Source organism: Macrobrachium nipponense, chromosome 20, assembly GCF_015104395.2.
Source record: "Macrobrachium nipponense isolate FS-2020 chromosome 20, ASM1510439v2, whole genome shotgun sequence".
Taxonomy (NCBI): Eukaryota; Metazoa; Arthropoda; class Malacostraca; order Decapoda; family Palaemonidae; genus Macrobrachium; species Macrobrachium nipponense.
The window spans coordinates 84018025-84028024 of NC_061089.1; the positions used below are offsets into that span (position 1 = coordinate 84018025).

At 31.5% G+C, this 10000-nt stretch overlaps 1 protein-coding gene across 1 annotated transcript in view; it reads right to left on the bottom strand.

Annotated features, from left to right (window-relative positions):
* The window catches only part of LOC135221364 (uncharacterized), a 94033-nt gene that overhangs the window by 82949 nt on the left and 1084 nt on the right, over nucleotides 1-10000 (bottom strand). The gene's annotated exons all lie outside the window — the stretch shown is intronic.

The window sequence follows — 10000 nt, forward strand, 5'->3', positions numbered from 1 at the left end:
ATTCAAGGTTTCATACCAATCATTTTTATTATTATTGTTAATCTTTACAGCTCTATTTTTTCATCATTTTATATGAACTCCGCTTTTCCTGAAAGCTTTCATTTTCATGTTACCAGACGATACGTTTGTTTATATCCTTTCTATTGATCTTACAAAATCCTCCTATTAATTTACTTCCAAGTTCGTCCTATCAGCCTCGGGCAATGCAAGCTGTTCTCCAATCCCTTTTGATATTTCTCCACAACGGAGTTCCATCCAGTTTCTAATTTCTTCGTTGGGAAATATTTTCGTTCACAGTCCTTTGAATCCGACCCATTTCCTTCGTGGTATAAAATGCTATTACTTTCACATGTATATTTCTGTCCTCCCTTTTCCACCCTATTTGTGTTCTCTAATATCTCTGGGATGAAAGCGGCTTGCAGGGACATTGAGTTTTACATCTCGCGTGATTACTTTACACAAACCCCGGTAAACACACAGACATCTATATACACAAATCATATGTATATATATATATTATATATATATAGATATTATATATATATATATATATATATAGATATATATCTAATATATATATATAATATTATATATTATATATTATATGTAATATATATATATGTGTGTGTGTGTGTGTGTGTGTGTGCTGTTGGTGTGTGTGTGGTGGTGTGTGTGTGTGTGTGCCAATATAGTCCACAGGCGAAAAGAGAATAAAAGACTCTAGCAGCTCGATAATTCCTCCTTCCACCAGCCTCTTCAAAAACTTTATTATAACTAAACAGAATAAGTATGTACATAAAAATAAAAATTTTCTCTGTGGAAAAAAAAAATTAATTAACAAAAAAGTCGTCAAGGTAAAAATTAGGTTGTTTAGATCATAAACAAATGGTCAGATTAGCAATTCAAAAAGTTAAAAGAGAGAACTATTCAACGATTTGGTGATTGGTAATTTAAACCTTTCTCTGAATTCTGTTGGGGAACAATATTAAGGAAAAAAAGGGCCCGATTTATGCATGCCCTGACTGATATTGAAGTTCTTTTGTTTTGTAAACTATATGGAAGCTGTTTCTAACAAATTTCTTGTAATCATATCTTTTTCCTTGAATAATATTTCTGTTTTGTTCCAAAGGATAGGACGGCCACAATTTTGCACTTGTATTTTTTTAACCACACCTTCTTGTTTGAAGCTGTGCAAATGACTGTCTTTCCTACTGTATTAGAGTATGAAAATACCACTTTAAAGTTTAATAACCTCAAAGGATAAACAAGGATGGAAAGGGAGAACCAAGTATTACTCATATTATATTCCTTGTTGGTGTTTGTTCTATAGTATGTTTGTTATGAAAACTATATATATATAATATATATATATATATATATATATATATATATATATATATATATATATATATATATATATATATATATATATAGCGTGTGTGTACATGCACAAAATTATTTGGTGAATGAGAAATCTTTTGAATTAAGATGGTTAAAACTATGTGACCTAAGTTCTCTGCTCTACAGACAAAATTGTTTTCGATGTGCCATAAGAATAGCGTGATTTGACGACAACCTTCCTTTCAAAAAGTTGCTGATCTCAGAACACGAACCCAGAGAAATTTATAAACCAGTTGCTGTTCAATATTATTTAGTTCAAAGGACTATAACTACACAAGCAATTAAAACATCCAGGTCTCATTTGTAGAATACAAATAAATGTAACGTGTAACCAATATCATCATCTCCCTCTTTACCATCGGCATATTTTACAGATTTACCCTACAATGACAACAAACTACTGTTAATTATAATTATTAAAAAGGCATATGAATGACGTAAGATTATGATCGAATATTATTTTGCACAGAGACATTAGAAACTTTTGCGAATGTTCTATCTGTATTTCGAAGTGTGTCGAGAAATGCATGTTTACAAAACCGATGCAGTAAATTGTACTATCTGTAATGTGCACCAAATTCTTTTCATTCAAAGGTGGATATAAACAGTTAATTAGTCTTTTAAAATGACTATAAAGATTGCATTTATCAGTAATAATGAAAATCGTTCTAATTTCCCATACAGTGATCGGTCAAGTTTACGGCCAAATGAAATACTGGCCATGTGCAGACGAAAATTAATCATAACAATTACCCTTACAATATTTCTTACCTCTAAACAGTATCTTGCTTTTGCTATGGTAATAAAATATTGATCTTTTTTCATTCGGTTTATACTAAGTTTTTTTTTTCTTTAAATAGACTTTTTTTCATTTTCATCCACCATATATGTTCGTTAAAATGAATTAATAACGAACCAGTGTTTGGCATTCAGGAGGCAGTCTTTCATCGTTTTTCCTCTCGGCTTCTTTCCTTGTCTGTCAAAAATCAAATGACATTCTATTTCCAGCTGTTTTAAACAAATATAGCAATGGCCTGACATGCATCGAATATACATTTATTCCACAAAAAACCTATCAGAATCACCCGCCCTGTCAGTCACATTCCTAGTTTGATTAGGTCAGTCGAATGTGATATCTTCATCACGATTTCTCTGATATATACAGATTGTTTACGGAAGTTATGAGCTTTTCGTGGTAATGGAACTCTATATTTACACATTTTCATTTTTCATTTTGCGTTTCGCGAAGCAAATATCATTTATTCAGCAAAATTACAGCGATGTTTTTAAGATCACTCCAGTTGATATAACTGCATGTGATTCTAAGGTTGACTTTGATATGTAATGAAAATTACAAGTGAAGAGTAAGAATTACTTTTACCATTATTGAACAATTATTAAATACCACTTATATCAATGTCACTGATTTTACTTGGCATGATAAAATTGATTCATAATATATCAGGGGAATAAAAAATATCCATAAAACAAATGCAAAGAGACTGCTCTCCCAAAGAATTGTCAAAATATTATTTTAAAGTACAAGTTAATGTTGGTGGCTTGATTTGTTTATCTATAAGAAGAAATTGCACACAATAAAAAGCCAAAAATACTGTAATGGACCACGTTTCTCTAACAGAGAGAATATCAAGAAATATTTAAAGCAGAAAAGATGCTACCTCTGCAAAATAATTAAATGACCAATTAATTGTAAAGAAATTCTATTCAGTAAATTGAACAGCCGTCTCTGATTCAGAAAATCTTGCATTTATTATTATTATTATTATTCATTAATCCAAGCAGGTAAAAAATAATTAAGTAAATTACAAATCTTTCTCAGATAGAGAAAATGCCTTCACAGCGGACGACCTGACACAATATTGCAATCGATATCCATCCCTCAAAATACAACGTTGTAAAATAACTCTCCACCACCCACCGTGACATCTTAGAAGCCCACGAAAATAGTGCACTAATAAATAAGAAGACGTGACGAGACTCTTCTTCTCTAGTGACGCGTAATTTGTTTAAACTGTAAAATATTTTCTCCGTATATTGGTATTTTACGCGATATGTGTCTAAAGCCAACCAAAATTAAGCAGCTACAAGAGTTTAAAGCAACCTACCGTTGTAAGAGAAAAACTTTGTTTTTTGAAAATGTAAAGTAATGACATTTTCCTGTCTCATTTATCATCGTGATGGTAATGAAAAAACGGTTACCAAGAGATTTCAGGTTTTTGTAGCCCTGCGTGCTTTGAGGTATGTGTTTGCCGATTTTGCAGAGTAATAGGAATATGACGTTAAAGAAAGCTGTCTCTTTTTTTTATTTATTTATTTATTTTTTTGCCCTAAGCATCCTCAGTAAGATTTACAAAGTTGACATTCTCTCTTCTCTCTCTCTTCTCTCTTCCTACTCGTCTCTCTCTCTCTCTCGTCTCTCTCTCTCTCTATATATATATATATATATATATATATATATATATATATATATATATATATATATATATATATATAGAGAGAGAGAGAGAGAGAGAGAAGAGAGAGAGAAGAGAGAGAGAGAGAGAATGTCAACTTTGTAAATCTTACTGAGGATGCTTAGGGCAAAAAAAAAAAGAAAAAAAAAGAGACAGCTTTCTTTAACGTCATATGCCTATTACTCTGCAAAATCGGCAAACACATATCTCGTAAGTTGAGATATATATCACTTACGAGAAGTGCGAGGAATATGTTAAAATCCCTAACCCACATACTAGGATTTGTGATGCAACAATAAATAAAGCATAGCACTGCAGCCATTTAGATAGGCAAGTGTTCTCTCTCTCTCTCTCTCTCTCTCTTGTTTTTATCTTTCACTTCGTGTATATTCAATGATTTCTGTCCTGTGAGTTCTGACGCAGCTCACTGCGGAAGCGTTACCGTAGTGAGTTCTTTGTGAACCTCCCTCCCGAGCCTCGTGTGTTTTGTTTCGATTTTTTTTTAAGCGACGACTTTAGCCTGTTGTTTGAGGAAGGGATTTCACCGATTTCCTTTAACATCAAGGGTTACCTGGTACATATATTGTTTCCGGTGTTTGATTAGCAAGATATAAAAGAACCAAAACCTTTATCATACATATAAAGTTATATTTCAACTAGTTTAAATACTCTAGATAACCTTGTGATTATTTTGAAGATTGAAAATATGTAAAACAGATATCATTTCATTTATTCGATAAATAAATGAAAGCGATTCACTAAGATAGTTTGGCAGCAAAATTAAAATCGCTGTTGCTACATCGATAGTCTCCCCGCTAAGGATACAGATGCTATTCAGTGACCAATTAACAAAAGGTGTTTTCATATCTCCCATGTCAAAGGGAAGTGAATGTTTCAGCAACGAAAGGGGTTTTGATATTCCCAGTTTCAAAGGAAAGTTAACCTTCAGACGAGAAAAGTTATAGAGGGTATCCATAAAGCTTTCACAAACGACATACAAGAAACATTCCCCACAATTTCAAAGTCAAAACACAGGGGTTTATCCGCGTCCTATAGTTAAGTCAAAGGTCAGAGTACCAGATAAAAAAACCAGTATGAGAGGCAAAATGCAAAACAAATCATACTGTTAACCGGATACGTGTCAAGGAGGGGGACAGTCAGTTCCCCGATGTAATTCAGAATTGCGTCAAGAGAAATGTGGACGATAAATGGGCCGTTGAATGGCTATGGCTTTTTGGAAGTTGGCAGCAGAAAGAAAAGGTTACGTTTTCGCTTTGGAAACGGGAGGCACAAATTGAGTCACAATTTGAGTGACGCTCTCTCTGCGTAGGGTCCACCGAGGGAATAGGATATAAAAATGAAGATCTCGTCGAGAATTACCTTTTATTGAAGGCTTCCTTCAACAAACCGAATGCAATTTCATCAGGCGCACTTGTACTGAAACTCTATGGGACTCAGGCAAAGGTGTGAGTTCAACAAGAGGGCGACTGATTGAAATCTCAAAGATTTTAGAACGACTTCTTCTTGCATAGGTTCCCTTCGAAATGGAAACTGAAAATGTCCAGGTATTATGAAGTGCGGGCACAAGATGAATTAGGTTGGGGATATGTTATGGGTATAGAAACGAAGAGAAATTGTATCAGGTTCTGCTTGTGTAAAGAGGATCTCTCAGACCCCATGACACTGGAATAAAAAAAAAAAAGATAATGCATTTTCAACACAGACAATATATGATAAATATAGTTTTAAAAACTTCACCTAGATAAATTGGCGAATGCAGATCCTTGAAGAAAAGAGATGGAAGATCAAAACCGGTTTATCAGTAAGAGATTTTTTTATCAAATAATCGGGATAATATTTTTTAACAGTTATAATAGTTCTCTGCCAAAAAACCGCTAAGTAATCACCGAAAAATCTGAAAGTGCTCTTTCAACAGAGAATAATTGCAATAATTCCTTAAGACTGGGTCACTAATATATTTTGATATAGCTAATAGACTATGCCACATTATTTACGGGACTCGCATTGTAGCTGACAGATGGGAAATTACTTCACTGTGAAGTAGAAAGGTCACTGGTATCTCCTTAGTTTTAGAAAGAAAAAAGGAAGACTGGTGTCAATCTGAACCAAAACAGAAAATGAATAGTTTCATTCTCATGTATACATCAGAAAAGCTTTCCATGTTAGTGAAAATATTTTATAAAAAGCCAGCGTAAGTTTGAAAGTCAAGGCAATCAGTCCAGTTTCTCCTTGCGTATACATGAAGGGTATCTCACTTAAAAGGATTTTCTTTAGGAATTACGTTTTCAGTTGGTAAATACCTTCCACCTTTGTTAACTTTGTGTGCATAATTTTAGAACATGGAAGCCGTATAGGTTCCTACTAATTGCAACTATTGACACAAAGGATTATAGGTACTTGACCATATCATCTGTAGAGCGGAAATAAAAAAAAAGATCAAATGGAAATACACACACACACACACACACACACGCGCGCGCACACACACACACACACACACACGCACGCGCACACACACACACACACACACACACACGCACGCACACACACACACACACACACACATATATATATAATATATATATATATATATATATATATATATATATATATATATATATATATGTGTGTGTGTGTGGTGTGTGTGTGTGTGTGTGTGTGTACGTATTTCTTTATTTATGAAACACTGCGAAATCCAAAAACTGCGAAAAATCCATTTATAAATATGTATTCGTTGTATGAAAGAATATCAGTCCTATTAAAAAAAACAGAAATAGATATAAATTTAGATAGCAAAAAAATTTATTAACTGAAAATTAAAATGGTTTTGATTAAATTCATAAAGTCCCTCGATACAAAATGAAATTTGATCCTACTTGCAAAGGTCCGATATGTTAAAGACAAGAAATGTAACTGTGATTATTTATATTTTAGTGGACAGAGCGTCACATGTTTGCTGCATATTGCATAAGTATCAATAATGGAGCCTTCATTCATGGTGTAACTGATGTTTTCGTTATCTTGGCGTACAAACATTGAATGAGGAAACTAGCAAATCGGATGCTCGAAGAATGTCTTATCATTTCCTTTATCATGATAACCATGAATTCATACTAAATGGAATTTTGAAAGAACTGGGAGCCTTCCAAACAGGATACGCGTTTGTAACTTGCATCCAATAATAATAATAATAATAATAATAATAATAATAATAATAATAATAATAATAATAATAATAATAATAATAATAATAATAATAATAATAATAATAATAATTATATTATTATTATTATGATTATTATTATTATTATTATTATTATTATTATTATTATTATTATTATTATTACCGTTGCACCCATTTATTATATCAAATGTGTACGTGAATCTTTTACGTACTCAAACACTGAATGATATAATAAATGGGTGCAACGGTAATAATAATAATAATGAATATAATAATGAATAATAATAATAATAATAATAATAATTATATTAATTACATAATTAATTATTATTATTATTATTATTATTTATTATTATTATCATTATTATTTTATTATTATTATTATTATTATTATTATTATTATTATTATTATTATTAATTATTATTACCGTGGCACCCATTTATTATATCATTCAGTGTTTGAGTACGTAAAAGATTCACGTACATATTTCCACCTGTGATACCTGTTTGTGCACGTGTGCGCAGGGAGGAGAGTGTGTGTGTGTATTATATGTGTATGTAATTATACAGTGCAAACTATTGGAATTTCCATCTTCGGTATCAAAATATGACGCATTCCATACAGACGATTAAGTAGGCCAAACATTTTGATCCCGCCGGATACAGTGAAGATAATAGAAAGATGCTGATCGTTGATAGGTTAATCTTGCATTAGTACTGTTACCATGATTAATTTCATGAGGTAGTTCCATCTGGCCTTTCTACGATTCTTTTTTTTTTTTTTTTTTTTTAATTCCTCCCTTGTCACGTGCTGTCTTTGCCCTTCTTGTAATCATTACCTTCTCACTTCATTAATGAAAACGCGCATAAAAAATGAAACACACTTCTCTGAACAACTTTTCTTTGTGCATATTAAGCATCTCTCACCCAGAGTCCATTGGCATCAGTGATTTTTAGCCAAAATTTCAAGGCTTGGGGGTTTTTGGCGTCTAATCCTTTCTTTTTTCTCTATTATTTTTCTTGTTTCATGTTATGATGTTTATTCCTACAATTTTGAGAAAGGGTAAGGATCTGAACCATGACGATGAGAGGCATGCATAGATACTTGCATACATACATACACATGCACATTATATATATATATATATATATATATATATATATATATATATATATATTATATATATATGTGTGTGGGTGGTGTGTGTGTGGTGTGTGCGTGTGTGTGTGCGCGCGCGTGTGTGTGTAAGATGGATGTAATACACTCAAAATAACCATAAGTATATTTGCAATAGGTATAATGTCCTCTTACCTTCTTGATTTTTTTTTCTCTCACTCGTTTGGATACATCACGATGAGCAATCAAAAATCCTAACTTCCCGGGAAAAATTTCGAAATCGGTCGCTAAAGATGTATGTCCATTTCGGCTCATTCATACGTACATATATATATTTCGAATTCTCACATATTCTACTTGAGCTGATGCCAACCTATTCTCACCGTCGCAGAAGAGTGTTTTAGCATTTATTGCCTACGAGTTCGAAAAACATTCATGAAAAGTTCGCTAAATCGCCTTACGCTGAGGATGCGTCTATTTCAGCTCTGATAAAATGTGTGGGAATGTACTATAATCTAAAAGAAACGTATTCTTTTTCGTGGCTGATAGATTTAACTTTGATATCACCTCAGCTCATCGTGCACGAGTTCCAGCCTCGACACTCCTAACTTAGGTCTGTTTTTTCTTCATTTCGGAATCACTGTAACTGAGATATGTGTGTGTTTATATATATATATATATATATATATATATATATATATATATATATATATATATATATTATATATATATATATATATATATATATATATTTTGTGTGTGTGTATTAGTACCACTTATACTTGTCAATCCTCGTTATATTCAAAATGAATAGTGAGCCACAAATACTTGAAATAACTGATGTCTAAAAGGAAGTTAAAATTTTTAAGTGCTTCTGCCGTAGCCTGGATTCGAACCGCTTCCTTTGCTTTAGAAAGAAACGATGACAGTCGACTTTAATCACTCGGCTATATCTAATTCGACTGTTGTTACATCAGATCCGAATCCTTGGCAGGGCGGAATCCTTTTTCAATTACAATTCCTTTGCGTACAATTACCAACTCATAGTGACTTACCTAGATATTCGATTTGTGTGGCTTAATATTTCTTATGTATGTATATATATATATATATATATATATATATATATATATATATATATATATATATATATATATATATATAACACGCACACACACACACACAACACACACACATATATATATATATATATATATATATATATATATATATATATATATATATATATATTATCTATATTATATATATATATATATATATATATATATATATATATATATATATATATAATATATATATATATATATATATATATATATATATATTATATTCTGTTGTGTATGGCATATTCATTCATTTCCTGTTCATGAGTCCCGCATCTTCCTATGTATGTTTATTATTAGTTAATCAACAAATAAATTTTCATTTAAAAATTTTCTTTAATTAAAATCTGCGTGAATGTCTACCAGCAACATAGGTTTCATAACTGAATTTATCTGTGCCAAATGCGTATTGACACAAAAATTTCATGACCTTTAAAGAAAAATTAATTGATATGTCATTGCAACTACACATCTTTCCAAAAATATTTGTATATTTTATTACTCAGTTGGTATCGTTTAATGAGAAAGGTAATACTCTAAACAGATAATCCAGCAAAATATTTTATAAATCTTCGCAAAGAAATGTAATTCAGGAAAAATTTGAATATGCAAAAATACAGAAATTCTTTCACCTGCGTAACCAGAAATAAATACTAATTGAAACAAATGTGACTTCACT